The sequence below is a fragment of the Brassica rapa genome, chromosome A09 (genome assembly GCF_000309985.2).
Source record: "Brassica rapa cultivar Chiifu-401-42 chromosome A09, CAAS_Brap_v3.01, whole genome shotgun sequence".
NCBI lineage: Eukaryota > Viridiplantae > Streptophyta > Magnoliopsida > Brassicales > Brassicaceae > Brassica > Brassica rapa.
This window is the reverse complement of record NC_024803.2, coordinates 23,982,868-24,001,149: the sequence shown is the minus strand read 5'-3', so window position 1 is coordinate 24,001,149 and position 18,282 is coordinate 23,982,868. Positions and strand designations below refer to the sequence as shown.

General features: G+C 35.7%; 1 long non-coding RNA gene across 1 annotated transcript; it reads right to left on the bottom strand.

The window, feature by feature from the left end:
- Nucleotides 1–8,198: 8,198 nt before the first annotated feature.
- LOC117127881 lies at nt 8,199–18,267 on the bottom strand. The gene is made up of 2 exons (XR_004450832.1): nt 10,266–18,267; nt 8,199–9,943 (listed from the first exon to the last, which is right to left on the bottom strand). It is a non-coding gene; the product is annotated as an uncharacterized LOC117127881 (long non-coding RNA).
- Nucleotides 18,268–18,282: the final 15 nt, after the last annotated feature.

Below are 18,282 nucleotides of genomic sequence, written 5' to 3'. Positions count from 1 at the left end.
CTTGTAGGCTATGCCAAGAAGAAGTTCTACAAGGATGTGAAAAGATATTACTGGGACGAGCCCTACCTCTACATTCTCTGCAAAGATCAGCTTTATAGGAGAGTGGTTGCAAATGAGGAGATTGATGGGATCCTTGCACAGTGTCATGGATCATCCTATGGAGGACACTTTGCCACCTTCAAGACAGTTGCAAAAGTATTACAAGCTGGATTCTGGTGGCCACACATGTTCAAGGATACACAAGCCTTTGTTTCGAAGTGTGATTCTTGCCAAAGAAGAGGAAACATCACCAAGAGGAATGAGATGCCTCAAAATCCAATCCTTGAAGTTGAAGTGTTTGATGTCTGGGGTATTGACTTCATGGGACCATTTCCATCATCTTTTGGCAACAAATATATCCTTGTGGCTGTTGATTATGTCTCCAAATGGGTGGAAGCCATTGCAAGCCCCACCAATGATGCTAGAGTTGTAATCAAGATGTTCAAGAGCATCATCTTCCCAAGGTTTGGAGTTCCAAGAGTTGTAATCAGTGATGGAGGTTCCCACTTCATTAACAAACTGCTTGAGGGACTTCTCAAGAAGAACGGTGTGAAGCACAAGGTGGCAACTCCTTATCATCCCCAAACAAGTGGCCAAGTTGAGATTTCTAACAGGGAGATCAAATCTATTCTGGAGAAGATTGTGGGGATTACAAGGAAGGATTGGTCCAATAAGCTTGACGATGCACTTTGGGCTTATAGGACAGCGTACAAGACACCACTGGGCACCACACCTTTCAACCTAGTGTATGGGAAAGCTTGCCATTTGCCAGTGGAGCTTGAGTACAAGGCACTATGGGCAATAAAGTTGCTGAACTTTGACATCAAGAGTGCCAAGGAGAAAAGGCTCTTTCAGCTACATGAGCTTGATGAGATAAGATTGGATGCTTTCGAGAACTCAAGAATCTACAAGGAGAAGACTAAGGCTTTCCATGACAAGAACATCCTGAAGAGAGAGTTTAAAGAAGGAGACCAAGTTCTTCTCTACAACTCTAGGCTGAAGTTGTTTCCAGGAAAGCTTAAGTCAAGGTGGTCCGGTCCTTTCAAGGTCAAGGAGGTTAGACCATATGGAGCAATAGTTTTGTGGAGCACTGATGGAAGAGACTTCACAGTCAATGGACAAAGGGTTAAGCTCTACATGGCTACTGCACCAGAGGAAGATGGGGTTTCAACTCCACTGTCTGATCCTACCCCGGCCTAATCTAAAAGGAGGCAAAGTCAAGCTCGGGACTTAAAACAAGCTCACTTGGGAGGAAGTCCCATGCGTATCCTTGTACATATTGCATTGGTATTTCCATTTTTCATCTTATTGCATAAAAAAAAAAAAAAAAAGAGAGAGAAGTTGTGTGCAGGTGCTTGATCGGTTCATTTTGAGCAGGAGTCGTGCGTGGGAGCGAGGTCTCACAGCGACACCTCAAGGTCGCTCCAGCTGGGAGCGAGGTTTCGAGAGCGACACTCCATGGTCGCTCGCGTTTTCGTCGTCGGATCAAGAAAAAATCGCCTCAGAGCGAGGTCTCGGAGCGAGGCCGAAGGGTCGCTCCAGCTGGGAGCGACATTATGGGAGCGACACCTCGGAGTCGCTCGCGTTTTCGACGAAACGGAGCTCAAAAACTGACCCGGAGCGACGTCCTAGAGCGACACCTTCAAGTCGCTCCAGCTCAGAGCGAGCTTTCAGAGCGACACTCCAAGGTCGCTCGCGATTTCATCGACTCACGACGCGAGGAAACGACGCGGGAGCGACCTCTCCCAGCGACACCCTCACGTCGCTCCCGACCCGGTCCAGGTAAGTTTCCTAACTCTAAACCCCGGTTTGATTCAAGTAAACCGACCCTAGACCACCCTAAACCGAACCGGACGACCCTAAACCTACCCCAACCCTGCGACTCCAACTCTATCCCTCTCCCCTCCTCTCACAAACTCACAAACTCTCTCAAACTCATCCACACCAAAATCCCCAAAACTTTCTCAATTCTCACCCAAATCAACTGCTTCTTGTTTCTAAATCCAAGCTTTCGCCCCTGTAGTCTATTCCTCACCACCCATTCACCATTTCCTTTCATCCAGAGCAAGGTATTGAGTTTTAAAATTCAAATTCGTAGGTCCATGAACCCTAGAATTTGAAAGTCGAAATTTGGTCCTGTTCTTGCTAGATTGTGGTGAAATAGACTAGGGAAAGTTTATCTATCATGTTGGGTTGTTGAATTAACTGTGAAATTGAGTTTAATTTGCACTTTTGCAAAATTAGGGTTCATGGATTTGGGGGTTTTTCGAATTTGACCTTAATTGGGTGTGTTTGCGGGTGCACTAGATGTGTTAAGATGTTACATTGTTGCATTGTGTTGAACTTGAGTTTAAACTGAAAAATTCATCTGTTAAGTTCACTCTTGCAAAATGTTCTGTTAAGTTCACTTCCATCTACTTATCCCTTTCCAAGTTTGTAACTTTTCAGGTGAAAATGGTCAAGAAGACAAAGGGCAGGTTGGAAGCTGAGAGGCAAGAAGCCGAAAGTCAAGAGTTTGCACTAAGAGGAAAAGCGTTAACCAGCGAGCCAACTGGCTCAGGGACGCAGAGGACTGTGCGACAGCAGACGTTGGCTGCAAGGAAATCGAAAGAACAAGAGAAGAGGGCAGGGAAAAGTGTAGCAGTTCCCACCCATGAGGAAGGTGAAACTGAGAGTGATGATGAGCCAGCACCTACGAAGAAAGCCAAGATGTCAAAGGGCAAAGGGGTTGCTGTTGATCGAGACAGGGCAAAAACTCCATCTGTGGAGGAACTGTATGATCACTTGAAGAATGGGGTCACTTGGGCTCCAACCAGGTTCGCCGACCTCGATTTGCTGAAGGAGTTGGGCCTAGAATCTGATATTGAGGCGATGCTGGGACATTTGAAGATGCCAAAACTCCTCACCATGGCTTATCCTTTCTACAAGGATGTCACTTGTCAGTTCCTATCCTCTCTTGTGGTCACTTACCACGACACGGCGCATGTGAGGCAAGGATGGGGAAAAATCACGTTCAAGGTCAATGGAAGGGAATACAACATGAACTTCAAGGACATTGGGAGGGTCATGGGGTTCCAAGACCTAGAAGACCACTCACTTCCCAAGTGTGAGAACCTCCCCACAGAGCTTTGGAAGTTGATCACTGGAAACAGGCACTCTACCGGGGCTGACAAGAACTCACACATCCGACACCCGTCTGTACGCTACCTCCACAGATTGCTAGTCCATGCTTTCTACCCACGGAAGCAAGCTGGTAATGTTACTGAGGAAGACATGCGACTGCTCTGTCCGGCTATCCGTCCTTACGCTCAACCTGGAGTGTTACCCCTTCCCAGCACTGATATCTATGCTACCTTTGGGATGGTCAGTTTCTTTGTGGGCCGTCTCGAACACTACAGAGACTGGGCGTGGTACACCACTGATTCGCGCCCAAAGATGGGGATAGGCGGAATGATCACACCACTGCTCCAATTTCTGAATGTTCCCTTGGGAAAGGACGCAGCGGGGCCTAGGTTCATTGATGGCACCTACTTGAGGATTGCCACCTATTTCAGTGGGATGTATGGGAAGGACTACGTCTACCACTACTACTTGCAGGGCAAGCCAGTCGAGGTGGTTCTTCCAAACCGGAACCTGACGAGTTTAGAGATACCAGGAGCTGTCAGCTTCAACATTCCCCAGGAGTACTTTCTCGGAGAACACGGGCCTCTCGATCCAATTCAAGCAGCTTCATCAAGGAGAAGGAGTGTCCCTACGCAACCTGACCCGCCTGTTGCAGACACGTCTGAGCATATCTATGGACCTCCGCGCTACTACTTCAAGCCCCATGACGGAGTCCTTCCCCCTGGAGCTCTCCGTGATGCTCATGACCACATTGGTCGTCTCCAGAGGTGGAACAAAGCTCAGGACAGAACGATAGAAAAGCTGAAGGATAAGTGCAAGGCGCTCAGCAAGACTGTGAAGAAGCAGGCAAAGACTTCAGCCAAGTTCATGAAGAAAGTAGCTGATGTCTTAACTAGGGGAGGAATAGCTGGATGTAGCTCAGCCGATTTCGCTTTCGCGAACACCTCAAACCCCCAGCCCCCACCCCCGCCTGATGCTCTTGGCTTCCCCCTCACTGCTGCGCAGCTTCAGCGTAAGTGGAGGAACCCACCCACTCAGCCTTCCACTTCCGGCAACAAATCCCCATCCCTCGCTTCTTCTGACAGTGAGCACGAGATTGACGAGGTTGAGAGCCAGCCATGGTATGGAGGCTCCGGTTCAGCATCCGGTGGTTACTACACCACCTTCCCTCCTGACGACGACGATGCTGGGGCATCTGCCCCCACCTATTATCCATAGGAGGTACTTCTTTCACTCCCTTGTATATACCATTTCATTCTTGCATATTAGTTTTCTTCTCGGTATCTCCTTCTTTCTTTGACAACACAGAGACTGTGTAACTCAAGTTTGGGGGAGGTACCAAGCATTTGATCATGTTTGCTTTGATTGTGTTTCATTTGAGTCATGCATTGCACGCCTATTTGCATAATAAAAAAAAAAAAAAAAAGGATTTTTCATTTAGTTTGCATCATTTGCACCATTAGGAGAGTCTAGAGCATATAGGTTGCATTGGGAGCAATGATTTTAAATGCCTTGTAAAGAACACTACGTTGCACCATTGAGTAGCCATGCACCTCTCGAAAAGACTTGTATGTTTCGAGCCTTGAAAACTCTTCTTGAAACTTGTTGATTGCTGAAACTCAGTCTTTGAAGCCAACTACAACCTTATTTGAACTGAATGAACTTAATGCTTCTTGCTTAGGGTCCTTTGTGTACTGAGTCATGGCTATACACACTTGAGTTGTCACATCTTTTATGCCAATCTCTTTGACAAACTCTAGTGGTAGACCACTCCCAAAACCTTTCCCTCCTTTTAAGCTTTCATTGTTTGATGAGTGAGGCCTTCTTCGGAAAGTCTTACATGCGCATAATGTTGAGAGTATCGGGAACGACAATGCTTGATCTTCATTTTTGCTAGATTGGACACTCTATTGTCTAGCTATAGGTGGGAGGGTGAGTGTTGTGATCATGATTTGGGAGAAATGAAAAATAAAAAGGGATAGACTCTTTGTGCTTAAGTGAATTGATTTTCTGGGATAAGTAGAGAACCTCTAGCTCTAGTTTTGAAAAGTCTTGGCCCCCAACCTAAAAAAAAAAAAAAAAAAATAAAAAAAAAAAAAAAGAAAAAGAAGAAAAGGGGGCTAGCAAAGTTGTTAAGAGCTAAGAAATGTTTTGAGGTTGTAGAAAAATCCCTTGTAGATTTCAAAAAGGAAGAGTTAAAGTTCTTAAGATCTTTTGGTGAGAGATGTGAGTTGGGTTTGACATTTGGGAATGATTGTGTAATTGTATGTTTGGGAAAAGGGTAGAACAATGGAGATTGAGCATTGTATGCATGAGTTGGTCCCTTTCTTAGATATATTATGTGCAATGTCAAGGCTACTTGTTTTGAGAGTAAACCACCTTAAGATCATATGTTTTGAACCTCTTGAATCACTTGAATAAAAGCCTTCCCTTACCCAACCAAGTGACTTGGACCAACGGACCATTTGCAAGAATTCACCTGATGTTTTGTGCTTAATGAATGTGAGAGTTGGTTGATTTGAATGTGTGGATGCTTGATGATGAGTGTAGGGACAAAAGGATTTGAGATAGGCCTAGAGAAGCTAGAGTGTAATAAGAGAGTGTGCTAATTATATTTGCTAGTTGTGTTTCTTTTGGCTATGAGCTCCCACCTTCAAACCTCTCTCCTTGCAAGTTCTAGAAAGTTCACTTGAGGACAAGTAAAAGAACAAGTTTGGGGGAGTTGATATCTTGCATATTTACATTGTTTTATCCATTTATTCATGTGCATTTTCATCATATAGATTAGGATTTAGCCATGTCTAGGTTGCATTTTGCATACATATGTCTCTATCAGGTAGTTGAGCACCACATGGAGTTTCTGGAGACATTTGGGTGCATTTGGAGCTCAAAAGGAGGTGATTAGAGTGGGCTTTGGACGAGCACTGCTGGAGCGACCTCTCGGAGCGACGGCATGAGGTCGCTGTGCACCACATCCCGGAGCGACTCATCCAGAGCGACTGCACAAGGTCGCTCGCGTTTTCATCGTCCGGAGACACACATTTACACCTCGGAGCGACCTTCCAGAGCGACGTGCTGAAGTCGCTCCCGAAGCTTGGAGCGACCATACCAGAGCGACAGGAAGAAGTCGCTCGCGTTTTCATCACCCGGAGACGCGAGAACGAACCCGGAGCGACCTCTCGCAGCGACACAGCGAGGTCGCTCCCGAAGCCTGGAGCGACTTGTCGGAGCGACGGGCTGAGGTCGCTGCGTGTTTTATTTCTGCTCGAACTTGTGATTTCTCAAGGGCATTTTGGTCATTTCATTATGCACGTTTTTATTTTCTAAACCTATGTTTTATTACTCTGTAAGCCACCAGGAGGCAGATCATCTTTGTTCTTAGAAAAAACCACCAAAAACCTTTGGAAAGTCATCTCTTTGAATCAATTGATCAGTTTATTATTGAAATTCTGTGTTCTTATTTATTTTCTGTGTTTCTCTACATGATTAATCTGAAATCCAACATGGGTTTAAGAGGAATCATGGAGATTAGTGAGTAATCACCTTTTGAATTCATGGGTTAGGGAGATTAAGGGTGATTAGGTTAGAACTAGGATGTTTTAGTGTAGATCATTCATATTTCCTTGCTAGTAGAGTGAACATAAAGCATCTTCTGAGTTGGCCATTCAGTTGTTGATCCTTAGGCATTTCTCACCCGAAAGGTGTTCGATGAAATGCCCGAGACAACTCTCCTAGGCTTTTAGCATGCTCTGCCAAAGACATTTGTTGTTAGAGATGCTAAGATAGCTAATAGACTTGTTAGTAATGATTGCTTTCATATATTCAACCAAAGACATTTGATGTTTGAATTGTGTTAAGTAAATGAACATTCATCTAGACATAGAGTTTGTTTAGGATTGTGTCTAAGCTTAAGGTTAATAGATTGATTGATCGTTTGCCATCTTTAGTTCGAAACCTGATCACCCGAGGTCTAATCCCTATATCCATGAGTTCTCTTTTCCAATAGTTAAGAAAGTATCACTTAGTTATTCCTTTTAATTAGTCATAGTTTAAAAACCCATCTAAATCATTGGTTGCACTTAGATTAAGCGATTACTTGCATTCTCGGTGCTTTGATATCTCTCAGAACTGGTTCGACAATCTTTTATACTACAACATTTGTCTTAGGAGCCTTGAAAACTCCTAACATCATACGTATAGAGACAAACTGAATTGATTGGGAAGGATGACTGAAAATATTTTATGAGAGGGAACATTAAAGATTGACACCCTGAGAAAATGAAAATGGAAGTGCATAATAATAAAAAACCTTAATGGTTGAATTCATGATCAGTAAGCTATGTCATGGAAGAGAGGAAGACATAAGCTTCTGGATATTTCAAGTCATGAAACCAGATTACACAAGAAATATATGAAATCTTATAAAAATGGGGGAAGTTTAGGAAAATCAGTAAGAAATTAAAAAGGATCGGAATGTAAATCAATAAGCTTAAAACAAGGAATGCTGTTGTGATTAATGGATAAAGAAGACAAAACTTATAAGAGGAGATCATTAAGATGTTCGAATGAAGTGTCCACTAGTCAGTTCCAAGTAGATAACAATTTTTGTGGAATAAAAAGTATCATGAAAATTATGAGATGATGGTAGAAATAATAAGTCCAAAACTAAGAATGTTTGTTTATACTTATAAGTTCATGACTTAAGATAAGTTGATGCAAAAAAATAGAAAAAGGTCAAAAAGGTGATCTGAGTTAAAAAAACAAAATCATAAAGATAAAGTGAATATTGGTATCAGTCAACCACCTATCAAAATTGATCATTATAATAAAATCACAAAGCTCAGTCATGACCAATATATTAGATAATCATATTCCAATTTTTTTTTTTTTTTTTTTTTTTTGTCATCAACTTTACAGACTCATGTTGACTCTGTAAACCAAACTGGGAGATCTTGATCCATGTGAACTACAAAAGACGTTTTCTTCCTAGCACTGCGGGCTAAGCTATCTGCCTTCTTGTTTTGCGTTCTTGGTACATAGATAATCTCTGCTCGGAAAAAATTCTCTTTCAGGCTGTTTATATCTTCCAAATAACTTGCAAATGCTGGCCATTCTTCTGGTTCTGAAACCATCTTCACCAATTGAGAACAATCCGTTGCAAACGTAACCTGAAATTGTCGTAAGTTTTTCATACATTCCATTGCCCATAATAAAGCTTCCAACTCCGCATGAAGAGGAGTAAGGGAAGCCCGAACATTTCTTGCACCCATCAAACCCGCAAATCCTTCTAGAGTACTGTACCATCCTTGACCTGAAAAAACCTCATTCTCTTTCCAGGATCCATCCGTAAAACACCATCTTCCTGAAATTGACGGAAGAATCATAGCCTCTACCTGTGGACTCCTCTTATGATCAGTCAGTATTTGTGCCTCAGCCTAGAGTTTTGATTCCGTTTCTGCCAGTTTAAGGGTATCCAACGGATCCACATCCAAATTACTAAAGACTTTATTATTTCTTCCTTTCCATATATACCATAGTATCCATGCAAACTGAAGATAATCATATTCCAATTACAGAGTCAAAAAGGTGATCTGAGTCAAAAATGTAAACCGGTTTGGTTTACAGAGCCAGTATGAGTCTGTATTGTTGATGAAAAAAAAAGTTAAAAAAACAAAATCATAAAGATAAAGTGAATATTGGTATCATTCAACCGCCTATCAAAATTGATCATTATACTAAAATCACAAAGCTCAGTCATGACCCATATATTAGATAATCATATTCCAATTATCCCATGATGAAATAATGATACATTGTGAAGAATTGATTAGTTAACCAGAATATTCTTGAAGTAGTATCTTTGATTGAAAAATCAGAGTAGACAACAAAATTATAAAAGAAGAAAAAATTGTTTACCAACAGTAAATCGAGAGAAAAAAGCTAAGGTTTATCAAGTAGACAATAGACAAAAACTATTAGTGTGTGAGAATATGGTTAAAAGCTTTGTGATCAAATAATTAAAGATGTCATAAGAACAAGAAGATTATTGTATAAAATGAGAAGATTGGCTAAGTGTGAAAAAGGAGCATAGAAAAGAAAAAGAAAACGTGAAATATTAATTCTTATGTCAACACACTAAAAACTTAAAGGGGTTATTTGTGTAATAGCCATATTTGAAAAATAAATTAGGTGTATGGCAATGATTTTGACATAATTTAGTGTCAGACATTTATACCTCAAATCATCCGGTTATGTCCTTTTGTTTAACAGGTATCCAGTTGCAAGTAAGAAAATAGGCGACGTCGCTTTTCCTGTGGCGTATTTACAATCACATTCACGTAACACATTTATTAACCACATACATATACACCAAATATTCTATTCCATGTCGCCGAAATAGTATAGGATAATAATTCCACTCACAAACCTAAATTCTAAACATTATCATAACCTCTATAGTAAACCCTAAATCCCAATCACTATACAACTCCTAAATACTAAAGATTATCCCAACACCTAAATACTAAACTTTAAATCCCAATCACTAAACCTAAATCCAAATATAAATTATAACTACATTCACAACCTCTAAATAATAAACATTACCCCAATCCTAAAATACTAAATCCTAAACCTTAATCACTAAACCCTAAACTCAAATATAAACTATAAACCCAAAATCCAAATAGAATGGAACAAAATAAATAACATAATACATATTGGTGAAATTATGAAATATCTATGATTGCATTGAAGAAGTTAATGATGACCCCAACCATACCTCTCACCTTCTAAATACTAAACCCTAAACTCTAATCACTAAACTCTTAATCAAATATAAACCCTAAACCAAAATATATACTCTAAACCCAAATATAATGAAACAAAATAAATAACATAGTGCATATTGTTGAAATTATGAAATATCTATCATTGCATGGAAGAATCTAATGTTAACCCCAACCATATCCTCTCACCTTCTAAATACTAAACCCTAAACTCTAATCACTAAACCCTAACCCAAATATAAACCCTAAACCCAAATATCAAAATCTAAAAAGTTTATGTAATATTAAATTATATTATATAATATTAAACTATACAATATAGATCATAGTATGATTTTTACATGTTAACAAACATGTACCGATAGTGAGAACTTAATAAAATTACAAACAATATTTATAAACAAAATAGAGCACTTTTTATTAATCGTCAAGCGGAATAGAACATGATAAGATAATATAGTAACAGAATACATCGCATAACAAATTATGAAAAATATATATTGTTTTACATTTCTATTATATATGCATAGATGACATTGGTTTCAATTGTATAGATGGAAATGATCACCACTACACAAGTCTTATCGCTCACCACATGAATCTTTGAAACTCTATTATACCACAATCCTTCACCATCAATAGAGACAATTTTATCAACAATCCCACAAATTTGAGAAGAAACATATTCATCGGCCTATTGTAGTTACTCCTCATCATCAGAGCTACAAAACAACATATATTATATTATGATTATCAGTTATATAGCAATCATAACTCACATTAGCTTTAAAGTGGAAATTATTTCAAACCTAAACAACGTCTACCGACTTCACATGGAAGGTCTAAATCTTACATGCCAAACCTGAACAATGAAGATAAGAAAGTAACAATGAGTTATATCACTACAAAAAGAAAGAAGATATTGTGACTGAATTTTGTTACTGGTAATATTCGTCACAGATTTGTGACATTGTTGATACAATATTGCAACCAAAATTTTATGTAACAAATAAGTTGTTATTTTGTCACAATGTTATGACTATTTAAACGGTAGCCAACTTTCGTCGCAATTAATAACAAAACTGTGACAAAAATGATAGTTGTAACAAATTGTGACAATATTATGACCAAATGTTTGGTCAAACTTTGTTATGAAATTGTTATGAATTGGTAGTCTTAGTTTATGATGATATGGTGACTAAACACGAGTTAGTAGTTCGAATCCGGAAATATTTTTATTTGTAACAAACTGCAGTCAAATGATGTAACAAGTTCGTTGTATTTTGAAATTTTATTATATAGAATTACTTACTATCATTTTAGTCAATTGTATATATATTTTTTCTTTATAACAAAAAGATATCATATAATATATTTTCAATCATTATCTTGATTGGTATTTTGGTGTAACTGTTTTTCTATTAGACAAAAAATTATGTCAAAAATAAAAGAGAAATATTAACTATTTTTATATATAATACTCTCTACAAATATCACGTGACATAGGAATCAAGAGACTTAATAAATTTACCGTGGAATTTTTTTACCTAAACCCTTAAAGCCCACTTAAAATCTATTATTATATAACCCTAAAAAGAGGTCCTCTGTTATATGTGTACAGACTTTTTTGCACCCCATAAAAAGCTAAGGCTGCGGCTGCCTCAGAGAGAGGGAGAATCCTCTCCCGTACTATCATCATTCATCGTTTAGGTAGTGTTTGCCGGCAGCCTGGTCAGTAAGGAGAGGAACGGAGAAGTCCGATTGGAGAGTCAAGGGAAAAGATAGAACAGATCGGAGCCAAGATAAAAGAAATCATCGACGAAGACAAAGACAGTTTCATTGTTAGACTTCGTTTAGACATTATGGTCAGATCTGAACTAAAGATATATCATTGTATAGGAAGTCTCCATATCGTTTGCTTTCTGTGCAAGAATCATAAAAGTGTTAAAACGCTATTGTCTTTATTAATTGTTACCTTGTATTGTATTTTGGTGTAATTTAGATACAAATGATGAATAGCTTCAAACGAATATATGCTTCTATCAACATAATTAATTGCAATACTTAATAAATTAGTGAAAAACTATAACAAAGCAATAGTTAACTACGATGGATTTATGATGATATTTTAGTTATAAAATGTGACAAATTTGTGACTAACAATTAGTCGTAATCGAAGACAAATTTGTGATGGCTTTTCAGTCTTCATTTGTGACATTTTAAGACTAAAGTTATGTTGCAATGAGCAACGGAATTAAGACGTTATCACAGTCACATAATATGACAGTTTTGTGACATTATTTTTAGTTGGTAATTATAACAGACTTGTTACTTGTATATATCGTTGCTGTTTGTGACCGAACTGTTACTGTATGAATGTGTCGCAAACACAGTAACAGTTTTGTTACTAACGAACATTTGTGACGATCGTATTGTAACTGTTCTCAAATCGTCTCAAACACGTCACAATATCTTTATTATTACGAATTATTTAATATTGCGACTAAAAATTTCGTCATAATATAATAATTTTCTTGTAGTGTATATTCTACAGATTAAAATGGATGATAATGAATGGTATGGCATATGTTGCAAGCATTCAAACACATCTAAATAGAATATTATGTCGCAAGTAAAATAATTTGAACTAACAATTTATTCTATTCCACTGTAAATAGAATAGAGATAGAAGATATCATGCTCCGTTCAGACGCAAACAAATTGTAATACAAATTATATGCCATACATCAAACTATTCCATACATAGTATCTCTGCTAAAACTCACAATTCAATTTTAACAAAGCCGAAGAACAACCGGATAAACCCCAACCCTAAATCAATTGCCTAACTGTCGGCTAAAAACAGATCCGACATGCACCTGGAACGATTTTATAGAGTTATCAATTATATAACCCTAATTCCGAGAAGAGACCAAATGGAAAAGAAAATAACAAGAAAAGACGAGAAGATAAAGAGATTCGAAGGCAAACCCCAAGAACTTACCGTAGTTCCAGATATCTGACAAAATAGAGGAGGTGAATTGGAATAGGAACGGTTTGTTACTATCTTCCGCTGCAACTTTAACGCCGGCCGGTGGCGGATGATTTCACAAGAGGAAAAGAGAACGCGATTGTAAAGAGTGAAGAAGACGTCAACAAAGCTTTGGAATTCCGGTGGAGGCGACGATGTGGAGCAAATCAGCATCGGAGACCATTAGAATGCGAGGAAGCTAGCAAGTGAAGTAAAAAGGGAAAATGTGAAGTAGGGTAAGCCACGATTTACTTTTTGAAGTTAATAATTAAAAATTTTAATTATTTATTTTCATCAGGTTGCATCGGTTGAAGAGAGGGCTAATACAATATTATTATATAAATGTAATGGTGTGTATATGAATGTTAGGTAAATTGGTTATCCATTGAATTAGGTTTTTTTCCATGCCATACAATCCAATTTCCCAAACTTAAAATAGTTCATTGTTTAAGTTATAACTAAAAAGAAAAACTTCCTCTATCTAAAACTTATAATAAATGAAAAAGTTGGATAAAGTTAAAAAAATTCATCAGTTTGGAAAAATAATATCAAAATATTATTTTGGGTTAATAATAATTTCAAATTATACTACACCATTTTTTTCATTGAAGACCACAACATGAAACGGTTTATTTGTTAGCTGATGAAGCAACAATTTTTTATTTCTTTTGTTTTATTTGATAACATTTGTATATTATATGAATTACAGTATTTTAAAATATCATTTGTGTTTATTGTACTCTATTTTCTCTCATGTGCATTTTTCTTCTTTCTATATTACTAACATTTTGTTAAATGCATGACATATTATATCCAATATGATTTTTTATAATGTGTATTAATTATCTACCAATGTGGTTAACATTTGCCATATGACCAGGTGTTATTTTACCCAGATATGCATAATTTTAACTTTTCAAAACATGACAAATTATATTTTATATATATTTATATATCAGTCATTTATAATTAATTGTATCAACCTATTATATGATAAATGATGAATTATTTTGGTCATCAAATAAAGATTATTAATCACATTTAAAAGCATGTCATTCTAAAATCATACGATTGAAAATATACATATGTACATATTTATATGTTAATTTATTAAAAAAATGTTATATTTTAACTGACCTCATCAGATAAACCTAAACATAATATTATATACTATTGTAACACATAATTTATTTATGACATATTATAGCTTACGAAAGTGGTCTTACAAACACGACACATGTCATATATATTATATAGGTATATGTACTATCATTAGATAAGCCATTCTAACGTATATTTAAAAACTGACAATCACATTATATACGTTAACGTTTCTTTTCACGTGAATTTCTAACTAGTTTTGACTAGTTTTCGTCCGTCTTGAAAACGTTTCCCATCATCATTTAGTAAATTTATTTTGGACATTTTTTTTTTGACAGCAAACATTTACAAAATATTTTGGACACTTTTAGTTTTGTTCTTTATGTTTACAAATTAATTATTAATTTCCAAATAAATTTCTAAATTTTGTTTCTAAAGGAAATAAAAATAATAAAATCTTTATTACATTACCATAAAAAGCAATACTATATTTTAATATTTAGTTACATTATTGTTGTAATATATCAACCACAGCTAAATTTTAACGGTCTCCCAAAAAGGTTATAAAATAAAAAATTACAAAACTAAATTACATAGAATATAAATAAATAAACCATATAAAATTTAATTAATATATAATACTTGGTTTTGAGAAATTAGTTTCAAATATATAGAATATACCATATGTTTACATAATGTGAATATAAATTCATTCATTGAATTTAATAAATCTACAATAAAATATTAAGCATGGTGAAGCCATGTAAAAGCATCATTTAGTAATTAAGATATCATTTAAAAATATCATTTAAAAATATAAATAACATATAATTAGAAAACAATAACTTAAATAGTTAAATAAAAATGAAAAAATCATCCACACTTGTTAAATTTTACTCTTATTCTCAAACGATGAAATAGACTTATCATTTGTATATGCCATGTGTTTTTTTCATAGAATGCAAAATACTTGTAGAAAATAGGTTGAAACTCAAATCTGAGTACACATCTCACAATTTTTTCTATGTTAGTTAATTTAACCATATTTTGAAAAAAAAAACAAACACACTAGAATATAACAAGCTTATATTTTATGCATAACTACATAGTATTTATACTCTTTTGCAGTTTAAACACCAAATAAATATACTGAACCTATATGATTACAATTAATATATACAGTAAAATTTATAAATTAATAGCTTTGGGATTATGATAATTTATTAATTAAAATAATTTTTCTAAATTTAGTTTTTAAAATAGTTTTATTTAAAATGACGTAAACATTATTATTGCAATGATCAAGTCAGTAATCGCAGATATCATTAATTTTTGGAGCCAAGCCTTTATTCTGCCAATGGGATGTCTGGATGACATTGAGAGTCTTTGTAGCGCATTTCTGTGGTCAGGCTCACCCAACCAGACGCATAAGGCAAATATTAAATAGGAGGATCTCTGCTACCCTAAATCGGAAGGTGGACTTGGGTTAAGACGGTTAAGGGATTCTACTAAAGTGTTTGCTTCAAACCTGATTTGGAGGTTGTTTATGCTATCAGATTCTTTGTGGGTTTCTTGGATACAGCATTACCTCTTGCAAGAAGGCTCCTTTTGGGATGTCAGAGATGATTCGAAGGGATCTTGGATATGGCGGAAACTACTGCAGTTGCGCCCCCTGGCTTATCAGTTCTTTAGGTTTGAGATAGGCAATGGAAGAAGGGCTTTTTTCTGGTTCGATGACTGGTTGCATGTGGGGAAAATAATCAAGATTACTGGAGCTGTTGGTACACGCTATCTTGGCGTTAGACGGAAGGCGCGGGTATCTGAAGCAGTCTCAAACTCCCAGTGGAACGTAAGAGGCCAACGGAGTAGACACTATCACAACTTACATACGATGATACAGAACGTACCAGTTCCTGCACTTGAGCTTGGTGAGGATGTGATCCTTTGGCGGCACTCGGAAGATGATTATCACGATAGCTTCTCTGCTATTAAGACGTGGGATCAGATTCGACATAAACGAGATGAAGTTAAATGGAGCACCAGCATTTGGTTAGCTCAGGGGGTACCGAGGTTTGCATTCATAACCTGGTTGGCAGTTCTGAACAGACTTGCTACTGGCGATCGAATGCGAGCATAGGGTCTTCATCAGGAGTGTGTTCTATGTGGGGAGAAAGATGAGACGCGCGATCATCTATTTTTTGGCTGTCCGTACTCATACACGCTGTGGGACAAACTGGCTAGCAGATTGATTAGAACTGGAATCAACCCTGATTGGAATGATAATCTGATGATGCTTCAGACAAGGCGTTTTACTAGAGTGGACAAAGTTCTTGTGTGTCTTCTGTTTCAGGCGACTATATACCACATACGGAGAGAGCGGAATGCTAGACGACATCACAAAGGGCCTCAGACAGTGGAGCATGTGATAAAACTGACGGATAAAGCGATAAGGAACAGGATCTCATCTCTTAAATATGTAGGGGATCATAAGCTAGGTGTTCTTATGAGTAGATGGTTTGACGTTAATGGCATTTAGCAGTTTCTTGGAGTCAATTTTATTTCCTAGTAGGCTTTAGCAATTCTTTAACATTCATTTACTTGTAAATGTCTTTTGAGTGATCAATAAATTTGAAATTTCACCAAAAATAAATATTATATATTGGTTAAAATTTATAGAATAGAATTTTATGTATTGTTATTATTAGATTATTTGATATATATTATGTATGTTGAATACATATGATATAATGAAAATGTGGTTTTATATGTAATTTGATAAAGTAGCACTAAAATATCGAAATAAATAAATATTTTATTTTAGAAAATAAACAATAAAATTATTTTTTATTTTATATAAAAATAATATATATAGTTACTAATAATTAGTTTATTATTTTAAAGGGATCATATAATCCATTAAGAATTTTTAAAATATAATTATTTTACTATGTTATATTTAACTAATCTAAGTTGAAATCAGAGAAATTTATAAATTTATTATTTTATTAATGCATCAAGTATTAGTTTATATATTTTTTTGTCATCTATCGATTTTATGTTATATGTAGTATATATGTTAGATTTTTCATACACGTGAGCTTCACACCAATTTTTGTGCGTGTTTATTAAACATTTTCTGGCTCCTATTAGAATTTTTTTCGTTTCTTTGTTTGCATAGTGATAATTATTTACCTATACATTAATAAATTTTGGCTTTATTACTTATAAAATATTTTTCCTTATATTACCTAAAAAGGGTATTAATATGATATTTTGAATAGTTGTATATACTTTCAGGCTTAGAACTTATTTCATATATAACTTGTCATATGCTTATATGTTGAAAATATAATTTCTTTTAATAAATTAGATATCCACATAAAATAGTATGGAAAATTGTGTAAAAAATTATCTAACAAGTAAATGTTTATTTATAAACAAAAATAACTTACTGTGGAATAAAGTCACTAAATCAATCAACAAAAATGGAAAACAGAGAATTTCAGTTTTACTACAAGTTTGATATTATTTTTCAAATTTACCCGTAAAAGATAATCATTTTCATAAATACCTTAGATTTATGATAAAATATTATCTTAACTCTCTTAAATTATTTATAAATGTTTAAAATAATTTCTAACACATTTCTAGAAATTTATAAACCAACACACACCCTAAACAATAAAACCCAAATAATAATTTTAAAACCTTAAACTCAAATGTTAAAATATATTTGGTAGAATGTATATTTGACAAGTAATAGTATTATTATTCTAAATAATAGATATATAAGAATATCATTTTCTACGAATCTTCCCTTTATTGAGGTAAACTCTATCTATATTTTTTCTGTAATTTGAATTCTATCACTTGTTTGAAAGCTTAAACTAGGCATCATTTTAGATAGGTTTTTGGTCTTTAATCAAACATACGTATTTTAATCAATTTCTAAAAAAAAATTGTGCACGCTTCTGAATTTTACTATTACTCATAGCAATGAAATGAATGTATTACATCATTATATGCCACATGTTGTAGTTGTGAAATGCAAAACACTCGGAAAAAGCTTCAAAGTTCAAACTCAAGAAAATCAAATCCGACAGAACATCTCATATTTTTTTATATGTTAGTTATACTAACCATACTAGAATATAACAATCATCTAATTGGTTTAATATTGTAGAGTTTTGAATATAACAA